The 14,987-nt window shown below is 39.2% G+C and overlaps 1 pseudogene; it reads left to right on the forward strand.

The window, feature by feature from the left end:
* Positions 1-7,319: 7,319 nt before the first annotated feature.
* On the forward strand, positions 7,320-8,329 carry LOC113896359 (annotated as a pseudogene).
* Positions 8,330-14,987: the final 6,658 nt, after the last annotated feature.

The following is a 14,987-nucleotide window of genomic DNA, read 5'->3' on the forward strand; positions in this document are numbered from 1 at the left end:
CACATCAAAACCACACATTGAATGGATAAAATTGAGAAAAAAATGTCTGAGGTTATGTTAAGATCCTGCAAGTTGGAAGTAAGAAGCAAGAGTACATGGAATTTCCTCCTGAGATGAAGAAAGACCCAGACCCTTCCCAGGACATTCACTTTTCTCCTTTTCCTGTTTTGTTAGTATTAACAAGTCTCCAGAGAGTGGGACAACATGGAGCAACTGGCTAATGATGAGCTTTGGGCATTGAGCCCTAAGGTCATACCTTTGTTAATAATTGGTCAGTGTCTCTAGCTCGTTATGTTGCTAGTTCTAATATTGTGGTCCATCCATACCTACTTCTCCATCTTTTGTAGGAACCTTCATTAGAAGGTCCAGCCTGAGTCTGTCTTCCTGTCCATCCTCTGGAGTGACCCTGAGACTTCATTACACACCAGGCAGGAGGAGGGCAGTGAGTCTGTGCTCTTTGGTCATGTTCCAGCAGAGATGCAGCCCAGGCCAGTAAGTCCTGAGGGAGACAGTGATTGGTGAATTAAAGGAGCTTGGGGAGCATGATTTTATGCACAACATGGCAAACGTGACAGTTGGGATAGACAGATGGGAGGGCACCAGTATACAAATTTCAGATTAGAGCCCTATGACACTTACGTTCTGGTGTGTGAGAACTCTGATTCAGAGTTCTGCTTTCACCAGCACTGGTGTGGCTCTGCCTGGTATGCTTCCCACCAGAGCAGTGAATAGATCTCTGAAAAATTTCCCACTTCCCTCCCCTGGTAGCTCAGAGGTTAAAGCGTCTGCCTGCAATGCAGGAAACCTAGGTTTGATCCCTGGGTCAGGAAGATCCCCTGGAGAAGGAAATGGCAATCCAGGACTCTTGTCTGAAAATCCCATGGACAGAGAAGCTTGGTAGGCTACAGTCCATGGGGTTGCAAAGAGTTGGACACAACCAAGCCACATCACTTTCACTTTCAAACTTCCCCATGAGCACATCAGATAATTCTGCAAGTGCTGATGAAGATGGTGAGGAGGATGACATTAACCATAATATCAGGTACTGTTACTTAAGACTTCATAAGTGTCAGGCTCTGAGGTATGTTTTATGTTTCATTTTTTATTGCATCTGCACCAAATTATGGTCTTCCCAGGTGGTGCTAGAGGTAAAGAACCTGCCTGCTAATGCAGGAGACATGAGAGACTTGGGTTCGATCACTGGGTAGGAAAGATCCCCTGAAGGAGGTCATGGCAACCCACTCCAGTATTTTAGCCTGGAGAATTCCATGGACAGAGGATCCTGGCCATCTACAATCCATGGAGTCACAAAGAGTCAGATTCAACTGAAGTGACTTAGCACACAGGCATGCACAAAATTATAACTGCCTACATTATTATTAATAAGAGAAAAGAAGCACAACATTTTATGTCATATGTATCAGGTAATGAGTTAGAAAGTGTTAAAGCCAAGTTGAAGCCAGTCATTCTAGCAGTCTTCCTCTTGCCACCCAGTCAGTCAGTCACTTCCTTGTGAGTCTGGGCAGAAACTCCCTGCTCACTGTGCCCTTCCCTTTGGAGTTTTCTGGAGGACACATTGGAGGTTACTAGGTAGCACTTACTGCATCAACTGTAGGAAGGATGTCTGAAATCACAGACAAAAGTCATAGAATTATTTGGCACCTGATACTTCAGAGTGGGCTTCCCTGGTGGCTCAGACAGTAAGGAATCACCCTGCAGTGAGGGAGACCTGGGTTTGATCCCTGGGCAGGGAAGATCCCCTGGAAGAAGGCATGGTAATCCACTCCAATATTCTTGCCTGGGGAATCGACATGACAGAGGAGCCTGGTGGGCTACAGTGTATGGGGTTGCAAAGAGGCAGACATGACTGAGTGACTGAGCACAGCACAGCACTTCAGCATAGATCTCTGTTGACTCTGTTCCTGGGTTTCCATTCACCTCTCCACTTTCTCCTATGTACTTAAAATCAGTTTCCTCAATCATGAAAGGCGACACAGAATCAGAGCCTTGTGGTCTGTTCCTACTCAGAAAAATGAAAACAGTTCAAAATAATGTATTACAGATGTATGTGTTGTTAAATCTCATGTACTTCTGCCAAACACTTTCAGGAAGTTTGAAAAGAGTGAAGTTTAGGGTATGGGACTCAGAGAAGAAAAACTTAATTTTGAATTTTCTATGCTGCACTCATTCTCAGTGTGTTATGGGAAATTTTTTAGAATCTGAGATTTAGCCATGTCAACTGAGCTGATGGTTCACAGACAGAAATCCACTGAAGTTGGACTAAAATAATAATAGTGCTGTGTAATAATTGTATGATAGGCATACGAGAAGGGCAAGATACGTTTTTGATTTTTTATTTTTACTAATAATGACTATGCTAATTTTCGTGTTACCAAATTTAAATATCTGTTGATCTGATGCCCTGATTCCTGACAGGACATTTTATTTTTGTTTACATAAGTACATTCTTCATAGATGAAGAGAAATGACTAAGACTCATTAATTTCTGATTCTCCAGAGACTCTATCTTGTTGACACAGAGGCAGCAACAAGAATAAAATAAATCCATTTTGATATTTGGCAAAACTAATACAATTATGTAAAGTTTAAAAAAAAAAGATTAAGGACAAGGGCAAGAAAAAAAAAAGAATAAAATAAATCTAGTAAATTTTGTTTAAACCCTTCCATTTTTCATAGAAACAAAGTGTGCACCCAAGACATGACACTGGTTGCTATTAGGGAGGTGTATGCAGAGAAATGGATTAGAGCTGAGACACCAAGAGAAGTTAAATTTTATTGTTAATGTTTCAAATCTGTATGAATATGAAATCTGAAGCAAATATTAGAAAAAGTTTCTGTTTTAAAAATAGTGTGAATTCATGATTATACAAATAGATGATGGTCATTGAGCTTTTTCTAAGTGTTAGACTGTATTCTAAAGCAGTGTTTATCAAGCCCAGCTTCAAAGAAAGGAGACCAAGAAACTCACATGTAGAGATCCCGAAATTGATTTGAGGCTGAGGCTGGGGTAAGTGAGTATTTTTAAAGTAAGCACATGTAAATAATAGATCAACTGAAACTGAAAACCACTTGTTTAAGCAATATTAATGATGTTTAAAAAACTATCTTGTAATAGTCCTATTCTGTAGGTTTAATTACTATCATAATTTCATAGATAAGGAGACTGCCCAGATGTGTTTGCATTATTCTGTTTTAATCTTTTTTTCACAATTAAGTCATAGTTTGAAAGCCAAAATAAAGAACTTGAATTGCCTATAAAAAGCAGAATTAGAAGAATTACAACCCCTCTATCAGGAATGATTGGCAGGAAAATTTGTTACCTTGACATAAGAAGGCTGGGTCCTGACCTGGGAGTGGGACTTTCCTTAGCGTTAACCTCCTCAACAGTAAACAGGAGGATTCATGATCAGGAGAACAAGACCACTGGGTAAAAGGTACTCAACATCAGGTAACATTAGGACATACAAGACCAAATGGAAATCAAATATCACCTCACATCTGTTAGGATGGCCATTATATACAAAAAGACAACAAATATTGGGTAGGATGTGGAGTTGAAGGGAACACTTGTACTTGGTTGGTGGGAATGAATATTTGTACAGCTATTACACAGAAATCCCTTGCATTCCTATACACTAATAATGAGAAAATATAGAGAGAAATTAAGGAAACAATTCCATTCACCATTTCAACAAAAAGAATAAAATACTTAGGAATATATCTACCTAAAGAAACTAAAGACCTATATATAGAAAACTATAAAACACTGGTGAAAGAAATCAAAGAGGACACTTAGAGATGGAGAAATATACTGTGTTCATGGATCGGAAGAATTGATATAGTGAAAATGAGTATACTACCCAAAGCAATCTATAGATCCAATGCAATCCCTACCAATGGTATTTTTCACAGAGCTAGAACAAATAATTTCACAATTTGTATGGGAATATGAAAAACCTCGAATAGCCAAAGCAATCTTGAGAAAGAAGAATGGAACTGGAGGAATCAACCTGCCTGACTTCAGACTCTACTACAAAGCCACAGTCATCAAGACAGTATGGTACTGGCACAAAGACAGAAATATAGATCAATGGAACAAAATAGAAAGCCCAGAGATAAATCCATGCACCTATGGACACCTTATCTTTGACAAAGGAGGCAAGAATATACAACGGAGAAAAAGTCTCTTTCACAAGGGTTGCTGGGAAAACTGGTCAACCACTTGTAAAAGAATGAAACTAGAACACTTTCTAACACCATACACAAAAATAAACTCAAAATGGATTAAAGATCTAAACGTAAGACCAGAAACTATAAAACTCCTAGAGGAAAACATAGGCAAAACACTCTGACATAAATCACAGCAGGATCCTCCATGACCCACCTCCCAGAATATTGGAAATAAAAGCAAAAATAAACAAATGGGACCTAATTAAACTTAAGAGCTTCCGCACAACAAAGGAAACTATAAGCAAGGTGAAAAGACAGCCTTCAGAATGGGAAAAAGTAATAGCAAACGAAGCAACTGACAAACAACTAATCTCAAAAATATACAAGTAACTCCTACAGCTCAATTCCAGAAAAATAAACGACCCAATCAAAAAATGGGCCAAAGAACTAAACAGACATTTCTCCAAAAAAGACATACAGATGGCTTGCAAACACATGAAAAGATGCTCAACATCACTCATTATTAGAGAAATGCAAAGCAAAACCACAAGGAGGTACCATCTCACACCAGTCAGAATGGCTGCAATCCAAAAGTCTACAAGCAATAAATGCTGGGGAGGATGTGGAAAAAAGGGAACCGTCTTACACTGTTGGTGGAAATGCAAACTAGTACAGCCACTATGGAGAACAGTGTGGAGATTTCTTTAAAAAACTGGAAATAGAACTGCCTTATGATCCAGCAATCCCACTGCTGGGCATACACACCGAGGAAACCAGAATTGAAAGAGACTCGTGTACTCCAATGTTCATCACAGCACTGTTTATAATAGCCAGGACATGGAAGCAACCTAGATGTCCATCAGCAGAGGAATGGATAAGAAAGCTGTGGTACATATACACAATAGAGTATTACTCAGCCATTAAAAAGAATACATTTGAATCAGTTCTAATGAGGTGGATGAAACTGTAGCCTATCATACGGAGTGAAGTAAGCCAGAAAGAAAAACAACAATACAGTATACTAATGCATATATATGGAATTTAAAAAGATGGTAATGATAACCCTGTATGCAAGATAGCAAAAGAGACACAGATGTATAGAACAGTCTTTTGGACTCTGTGGGAGAGGGCGAGGCTGGGATGATTTGGGAGAATGACATTGAAACATATATAATATCATATATGAAAGGAATCACCAGTCCAGGTTTGATGCATGATACAGGATGCTTGGGCCTGATGCACTGGGATAACTCAGAGGGATGGTATGGGGAGGGAGGAGGGAGGGGGGTTCAGGATGGGGAACACGTGTACAACCGTGGCAGATTCATGTTAATGTTGACAAACCAATACAATATTGTAAAGTAATTAGCCTCCAATGAAAATAAAAAAATTTATATTAAAAAAATAGAAAACAGAATGAAGGCTTCTTAAGAAATTAAAAACTGCAACAAATTGAAGTAGAACTACCTTAGGATCCAACAACCCTACTTCAGGGTAGATGCCAAGGAAATGAAATCAGAACCTTAAAGAGATATCTGTATTCCCATGTCATGGCATTATTATTTTACATAGTGAAAATATGGGTATGTGTCTGTTGACAGATGAATAATGAAAGAAAGCATCCTGTGTGTATTTAAAGAATTAGATGTTACTCAACCATAAAAACAAGGAAATCCTGCCATTTATGACAACAGGGATGGACCTGGAAAATAATATTCTTATTAAAAAACATATACTAGATGTAGAGTCAGATACCATATGATCTCATCTATGTGTGGAAGCTAAGAAAGTAAAAATCTTAGGATCATGGATTAGAACTGTAGTTGTGAGAACTGGTGGTAGAGAAACTTTCAGTTATGAAATGAATAAATTCTGGGGATCTAAATACAATCTGTTGATTATAGTTAATAATAATATATTATATTCTTGAAATCCGCTAAGAAAGATCTGCTTAACTGTTACTACACACACACACACACACATGAATAGAAATTCTGTGAGGTGACACACATGCTAATTAACTTGATTGTGGTATTTGTTCACAATGTTGATGTATACTAAATCATCATTTTGGACATCTTTTAAAACACTTCATTGCATAACCCAAATATATGCAATTTTGTCAAACTTCAATAAACCAAAAAAAAAAAAAGAAAAAAGAAAAAAGTATTATCCCACCAGTACAGAATAGAGTCCAAAAATGCAAGTGGTATCACACATCAGACATTTTACTGAGGCAGAATTGAAACAAATACCCCATATAAAAGAAAAGATTCCAAGAGGCTTTCTTCCATCTTGTAGTCACCAGTGCATTATGATTATGTGCACTTAATTAAACCATATTAACTGAAATTTGAAGTCCATCAATGGGGCCTCACTTGTGGCTCAGCTGGTAAAGAATCTTCCTGCAATGTGGGAGACCTGGGTTCGATCCCTGGTTTGGGAAGATCCCCTGGAGTAGGGAAAGGCTACTCACTTCAGTATTCTAGCCTGGAGAATTCCATGGACTATAGAGTTCATCAAAGATATCAAGTATACTAAATGGCCTTCAAAAGAAAACCTTGACATTTGAGTAATCACCTATTTCATGAAGGAAGGAAGACAGAAAAATAAAGAAGGATAAAACACTGCATATCATATAAAATGTGTTTGGATTATGAACATTCATCTTTAATTTAGAATCCAGATGACATAGTCCTGTTTCACAGAGATCTGTAGATATTCTAAATGAAGGAATTATCTAGAATTATATTTGAATAAAACAAGATATATATATATGTATATATATATGTATATATATTGCTTTATTTCTTTAAATTAGAATTTAATTTTTCTTAAAGAAGGAAGAAAATGTCTCATTCAGGCTAATGGAGAGAGTAGCATGGAAACATATACACTAACATATGTAAAAAAGAAGGTTGCATTTTACTGAGATCCTGGAGGTATTACCTCTAATGTCCTCCCTCCCTTTCACTTTTCAGTGAAGTTGTATAAAGTATGGGTGTATCAACAGAGGTGAATAACACATGAACCAAGAAGGAAGCAGTTCTAAACAGAATTTGTCACTGAGAAATATTGCTGAACGTACTGGGGTATATGGTCTTAGAAATGAAGCTTGAATCCAAAATATGGACACAGTGCTCAATGCCCATTTAGTTATTTCCTATTTTTCAAACCCTCTTTTATTCTTCCAAAGGTGACCATGCAGCACAGAGCTGGAAATCTAACAAGAGTCTCAGAATTCTTCCTTCTGGGCCTGTCAGATGATCCAGAACTGCAGCCTTTCCTCGTTGGACTCTTCCTGTCCATGTACCTGGTCACTGTGCTGGGGAACCTGCTCATCATCCTGGCTGTCAGCTCTGACCCCCACCTCCACACCCCCATGTACTTCTTCCTCTCCAACCTGTCCTTGGCAGACATTGGTTTCATCTCCAGCACTGTCCCCAATATGATTGTGAACATCCAAACTCACAGCAGAGGCATTTCCTATGTGGGCTGCCTGACACAGATGTCTACTTTTACCCTTTTTGGTTGTTTGGATGATATGCTTCTGCTTGTGATGGCCTATGACAGGTTTGTGGCCATCTGTCAGCCACTGCACTACACCGTCATCATGAACCCACGCCTGTGCTGCTCCTTAGTTTTGGTGTCCTCTTTTGTTAGTCTTTTGGAGTCCCAGGTGCACAATTGGATTGTGTCACAAGTCGCCTGCTTCAAGGATGTGGAAATTTCTAATTTCTTCTGTGACCCTTCTCTACTCCTCAAGCTTGCCTGTTTTGACACTTTCACCAGTAACATAGTCATGTATTTTGGTGGTACCATCTTTGGATTTCTTCCTGTCTCAGGTATCTTTTTCTCTTACTATAAAATTTTTTCCTCCATTCTGAGAGTTCCCTCATTAGGTGGGAGGTATAAAGCCTTCTCCACCTGTGGCTCTCATCTGGCAGGTGTTTGCTTATTTTATGGAACAGGCCTTGGTGTATACCTCAGCTCAGCCATCTCACAATCTCCCAGGAAGGATGCAGTGGCCTCGGTGGTATACACTGTGGTCACCCCCATGCTGAACCCCTTCATCTACAGTCTCAGGAATAGGGACATCAAAAAGGCCATGTTCAGGTTACTCAGCAAAACAATCTAATCTCAGTACCTGTGTCATTCATTTAGAATGTAGGTTAGAAAATGCAACAAAACTATGCATGTGAACCTCAAATTCTACCTCTCTCATCACCTCACTTTTGTAGTTCTTCTGGCCTTCAACACTTCCCCTTGCTTAACACCTGAGTGTTGCTGAGTTTGATATGTCTTTAATGAGACTGTGAGAGTATTCTGGGATCCTTTGTATAGCTTAATAAATGCAGGATTGAATATTATTTTACTGTGGTGATGCTTCATTTTATTATTAGCAGCCCAAGCATCCTGGTAAGATGAATAACTTTTTTTTACATATTTACAATTTACATCTTTCCCATAGTTCTTGTATATTTTCCATGTGTGTGCTCAGTTGTTCAGTTGTGTCTGACTTTTTGTGACCTCATGGATAGTAGCCTTAGTAGCCTGCCAGACCCCTCTGTCAGTGGAGTTTTCCAGGCAAGAATACTAAAGTGGGTTGCCATTTCCTCCTCAAGGGAATTTTCCCAATCCAGGGATCAAAACTGTGTCTCCTATGTCTTCTATATTTGCAGATGAATTCTTTACTGCTAGCACCATCTAGAAAGCCCAAAAGCAATAGACAGAGGAGCCCAGTGGGTTACTGTCTAAAGGGTTTCAAAGAGTTGGACACGACTGAGCCACTAAGCCCTTCCACTTCCATGAAAGGACAGAGGAGTTCTCATTGTTCTACATCCTCACCATCACATTGATATTTTCCATATTGCTTCTATTTATCAATTCTGCATATGGAGTTTACGTGGGAGGATACATATAACCTCTTCTCAGTCCTGGTTTTTATGAAAATCATCCAGGAAACATAAAAATACTGACAATTGGGTCTCAATAACAGAGATTCTGATTTAACTGGACTTCGTTGTGCCCTGAGGATGAGGATTATTAAAAGCACTCAATGGTCCTGCTGAGAATTACTGATATGAACCAATACTTTCATTCAAAGGTGCCCTTTATGCCTTGGGTCCTAACTGCTCATGGACGAAGATGCTAAAGTGATCAGACTTCAGTAGGGGACAATATGAAAAGCCAACTGGCAGTTTATTTCCCCCATTATTCCTGAAAATGATTTGCACATATGGTCTCTCTTCACACCATACAATTGGGTCTGTGTGCTGGTTGTGAAGCTATCATCTTTGCCCCAAACTCACATTTATATACTTTGTTTGGGGTGGAGCTCTAAAATCCTTGCTCTATTTCCCATCTTGTGGTCATCTTATATACATTCAATTGTGATCAGTAAAAGTTTCTTTACCCTAAATCCTCGACTGTTCCCTTTTTATCCCTCAAGGCCTTGGAGTTGTAGCTTCCTTCACTTTTTTTCTCCTTTTTTACTCATTCATCAACCATTTATTTTTCTCAATTGGATTTTTACAAAAACAACATCCACTCATTGTGACAAGCCAGCGATAGAATTATAAAGAAAATCATCCTTCCCCTCCTTTCTCCAACCTCACTTGCTGGATTAATTGAGTATTGCACCTAGGATTTCTTTCATCCTCTTCTCTATATTCAGACAGGCAAAAGCAAATGCAAGGAGTTTTTTTTTGTTTTTTTGTTTTTTTTTTACCTTTTACAAAGAATAAGGTTGTTCCATACATATCACTCTGAAATTACAACCAATATGCATGGGTATTTTTTTGGTTTTTAATATTTATGTTGTCTTATAATTGGAAGAAAATTGATTCACAATGTTGTGTTGGTATCTGCCATACAACACGAATCAGTCATATTTATACATATATCACCTTCCTCTTGAGCCTCCCTCCTCTCCCCTGATCCCTACCATCTAGGTCATCGAAGAGCACCAGACTGGGCTCCCTGTGTTCTCACCGGGTATCCATTTTACACATGATAGTGTGTATATGTCAATGGTACATTCTCCTTTCATCCCACTCTCTCCTTCATTCACTGTGTCCACAAATCCATTCTCTACATCAGGTGCTCCATTCCTGCCCCACAAATAGGTTCATCAATACCATTTTTCTAGATTCCATATATATATATATATACATATATACATTAATATATGATATTTGTTTTCTTTTTCTGACATGTCACTCTGTATGACAGACTCTAGGTTCATCTACCTCACTACAATGGACTCAGTTTCATTTCTTTTATGGCTGAGTAGTATTCCATTGTATACATGTACCACATCTTCTTTATCCATTTCATCTGTAGTTGGACATCTAGGTTGCTTCCATGTCTCAGCTATTGCAACTAGTGTGCTGATGAACTTTGGGATACATATGTCTTTTTGAATTATGGTTTTCTCAGGGAATATGCCCATAGTAGAATTGCTGTGTCATATGGCAGTTGTATCCTAGTTTCTGAAGGAACTTCCATGCTGTTCTCCATAGTTGTAGATAGAATTTTAAAAATCACATCATACCACTATCCACAAACATCCCACTTTATCCACTATTAAAAAACAGGTGAGCCCAAACCACATTTTGTAAAAGTGTTCAAGCACTGAGACCACAAAGAAACCTAAAGAAAATATATTCTGGAGCGAGTAGATTCCCACGTAGTTAGCAGAAATTGGAAGATTTATTACATTCATCCATGAAATGGCTGCAGGTTGTCCTGATGTTGGTGGAGGAGCTCTCTTTCTGCTGCTAAGTCGCTTCAGTCGTGTCCTACTCAGTGTGGCCCCATAGACGGCAGCCCACCAGGCTCCCCAGTCCCTGGGATTCTCCAGGCAAAAACAATGGAGTGGGTTGCCATTTCCTTCTCCAATGCATGAAAGTGAAAAGTGAAAGTGAAGTCGCTCAGTCGTGTCTGACTCTTCGTGACCTCATGGACTGCAGCCCAACAGGCTCCTCCGTCCATGGGATTTTCCAGGCAAGAGTACTGGACTGGGGTGCCATTGCCTTCTCTGGGAGGAGCTCTCTTAGTATATCAGAAACCAGGGGTCTACTTCAGCTGTATTATGTGAAGCAGTAGAGTAGGATCTGCAGAAGTACCCAGGGGAGAATAAGTTCTACCCATAATCTAGCTTGTGTCCAGGAAATTTTTGTTGAGATCATGGTGGTGGGATGAATTTGGGGATATGCTGGAAAGCAGATGGATAAGCCCTGAGTCTTGAATGGTTTGGAAGACAAAGTCTTTATAGAGAACAAGGATTGTGTGGTGGGCAGTATCTGAGAAGCTCCCAATGTCCCATCTCTTGGTTTTCATTGCTTTGCATATTTCCCTTCCCACTGAGTGTGAAATGTACATAGAGACCCACTTCCAACGATGAGAATGTGGAAGAATGTTGGGAAGTCAATTCTGGGAAGCGAGTAAAATAATCTGGCTTTGTTCTTGCTGCATCTCTCTCTTGTTTTATTGATAGTCCACACTGATAAAACCCAACTCCCCCACCAGGCAAGGAGGTCAAGTGTCAAGGAACTGAAGGAATTCTTTGGACAATATTGTGTGGACAGGTGAATCCTCCCAACAGGTTCATGAGTGTGCTTGAAAGTGGACACCTGCTGATTCAATCTTGAGATGCCTGCAGCCCTGGCTATCACCTTGAATGCAACCTTCTGGGAGACACAGTGAAATATTTAAAGTATCAGTAATAAAATCATAAGTAAAGATCAACAGTTTTCTAATATGCCAATGTAATTCATTTAGAGAAAAAACTTAGAACCGAAGATTCATTCAAATTAGCAAAACAGTGAAGTCCACCATTTCCAATACCAGCTGAGCAAGGGTGAGGAAAGGAAAATAAGAAGTTATCCTTAGAAAAAAATATTAACTGTGAAAATGGAAAGTGTATCATATCCTTGGTATGGATCTAATGCTGCATAGACCTCATGATTGATACAATCAATTTGCAGATATCAAGACCACACTAAGTGTTTTAGATTGTGAAATAAAATCTGAGTTTTATGTTAAGAACCTGTAAATTAGAAGTAAGAAGCAAGGGTACAGGCGAATTTCCTTCTGAGAAGAGGAACTGAGTCACTGCCCAGGACATTCACTTTTCTCCTTTTCCATTGCTGTTAATATTAACAAGTCCCCAGAGATAGAGACAACACTGTCCCACTGGCTAATGATGAGCTCTGGGCCTTGAGCCCTAAGGTCAAATCATTTTAAATAATTAGCCTGTGCCTAGAGCTCTTTAGTTTGCCAGTTTTAATATTGTGACTCCACACCCATGTCTTTATCCTTTGCAGGAGCCTGCATCATAAGGTTCAGCCTGATTCTGTCTTTCTGCCCATCCTGAGGAGGGACCCTGTGACTTCATCACACATCAGGCAGGAGAGAGTCAGTGAGTCTGTGCTCCTTGGTCATGTTCTAGCAGAGATGCAGCCCAGCCCAGTAAGTGCAGAGGGGAATGTGTAGAATGTTATTATATCTACAGAGATTCTATAGTTTATCCCTGGCAGCCCAAGCATACTCAAAAGATGAGTAATTCCCTTTCATTTATACATCAGCATATGCAAAATAAATAGCAAGTGAGAATTTGATATGTGACACAGGGAACTCAACCCAGTGCTCTGTGACAACCTAGAGGGATGGGGTGGGATGGAGATGGGAGGGGGACTACAGAGGGAGGGGACATATGTATACCTGTGTCTGATTCATGTTGATGAATAGCAGAAGCCAACACAATATTGTGGGAGAAGGCAATGGCACCCCACTCCAGTGTTCTTGCCTGGAGAATCCCATGGACGGAGAAGCCTTGTAGGCTGCAGTCCATGGGGTCACACAGATTTATGCATGACTGAAGCAACTTAGCAGCAACAGCAACACAATATTGTAAAGCAATTATCCTCCAAGGAAAGAAAAAGAAAAAATATCTATGCAAGGAGATACAAACAAGTAAAAATTAGTTTTCATGTCTTTTTTTTTCCTGGAATTATCTTTTACTTATTATTTTTTTTAATTTAATTTTATTTTTTAACTTTACAATATTTATTGGTTTTGCCATATATCAATATGACACCACCACAGGTATACACGAGTTCCCATCCTGAACCCTCCTCCCTCCTCCCTCCCTGCACCATCCCTCTGAGTCGTCCCAGTGTACCAGCCCCGAGCATCCTGTATCTTTCATCGAACCTGGACTGGCGACTCGTTTCATATATGATATTATTCATGTTTCAATGCCATTCTCCCAAATCGTCCCACCCTCTCCCTCTCCCACAGAGTCCAAAAGACTGTTCTATACATCAGTGTCTCTTTTGCTGTCTCGTATACAGGGTTATTGTTACCATCTTTCTAAATTCCATATATATGCGTTAGTATACTTCATTGGTGTTTTTCTTTCTGGCTTACTTCACTCTGTATAATAGGCTCCAGTTTCATCCACCTCATTAGAACTGATTCAAATGTATTCTTTTTAATGACTGAGTAATATTCCATTGTGTATATGTACCATGGCTTTCTTATCCATTCATCTGCTGATGGACATCTAGGTTGCTTCCATGTCCTGGCTATTATAAACAGTGCTGCGATGAACATTGGGGTACATGTGTCTCTTTCAATTCTGGTTTCCTCAGTGTGTATGCCCAGCAGTGGGATTGCTGGATCATAAGGCAGTTCTATTTCCAGTTTTTTAAGAAATCTCCACACTGTTCTCCACAGTGGCTGTATCAGTTTGCATTCCCACCAACATTGTAAGAGGGTTCCCTTTTCTCCACACCCTCCCCAGCATTTATTGCTTGTGGACTTTTGGATCACAGCCATTCTGACTGGCGTGAAATGGTACCTCATAGTGGTTTTGATTTGCATTTCTCTGATAATGAGTGAAGTTGAGCATCTTTTCATGTGTTTGTTAGCCATCTGTATGTCTTCTTTAGAGAAATGTCTATTTAGTTCCTTGTCCCATTTTTTGATTGGGTCGTTTATTTTTCTGGAGTTGAGCTGTAGGAGTTGCTTGTATATTTTTGAGATTAGTTGTTTGTCAGTTGCTTTATTTGCTATTATTTTCTCCCATTCTGAAGGCTGTCTTTTCACCTTGCTGATAGTTTTCTTTGTTGTGCAGAAGCTTTTAGGTTTAATTAAGTCCTATTTGTTTATTTTTGACAAAGACTGTGAAAAGAGACGAAGAAGGTCACTACATAATGATCAAAGGATCAATCCAAGAAGAAGATAAAACAATTAAAAATATATATGCACCCAACATAGGACCACCGCAATATGTAAGACAAATGCTAACAAGTATGAAAGGAGAAATTAACAATAACACAATAATAGTGGGAGACTTTAATACCCCACTCACACTCATGGATAGATCAACTAAACAGAGAATTAACAAGGAAACACAAACATTAAATGATACAATAGACCAGTTAGACCTAATTGATATCTATAGGACATTTCACCCCCAAACAATGAATTTCACTTTTTTCTGAAGCGTACACGGAACCTTCTCCAGGATGTTTCTTGACTTCCTACTTTTGCATTCCAGTCCCCAATAATGAAAAGGACATCTTTTTTGGGTGTTAGTTCTAAAAGGTCTTGTAGGTCTTCATAGAACTGTTCAACTTCAGCTTCTTCGGTGTTACTGGTTGGGGCATAGACTTGGATTACTGTGATATTGAATGGTTTGCCTTGGAAATGAATAGAGATCATTCTGTTGTTTTTGAAAATGCATGCAAGTACTGCATTTTGGACTCTTTTGTTGACCATGATGG

Source organism: Bos indicus x Bos taurus, chromosome 7 (genome assembly GCF_003369695.1).
Source record: "Bos indicus x Bos taurus breed Angus x Brahman F1 hybrid chromosome 7, Bos_hybrid_MaternalHap_v2.0, whole genome shotgun sequence".
In the NCBI taxonomy this organism is placed as follows: domain Eukaryota; kingdom Metazoa; phylum Chordata; class Mammalia; order Artiodactyla; family Bovidae; genus Bos; species Bos indicus x Bos taurus.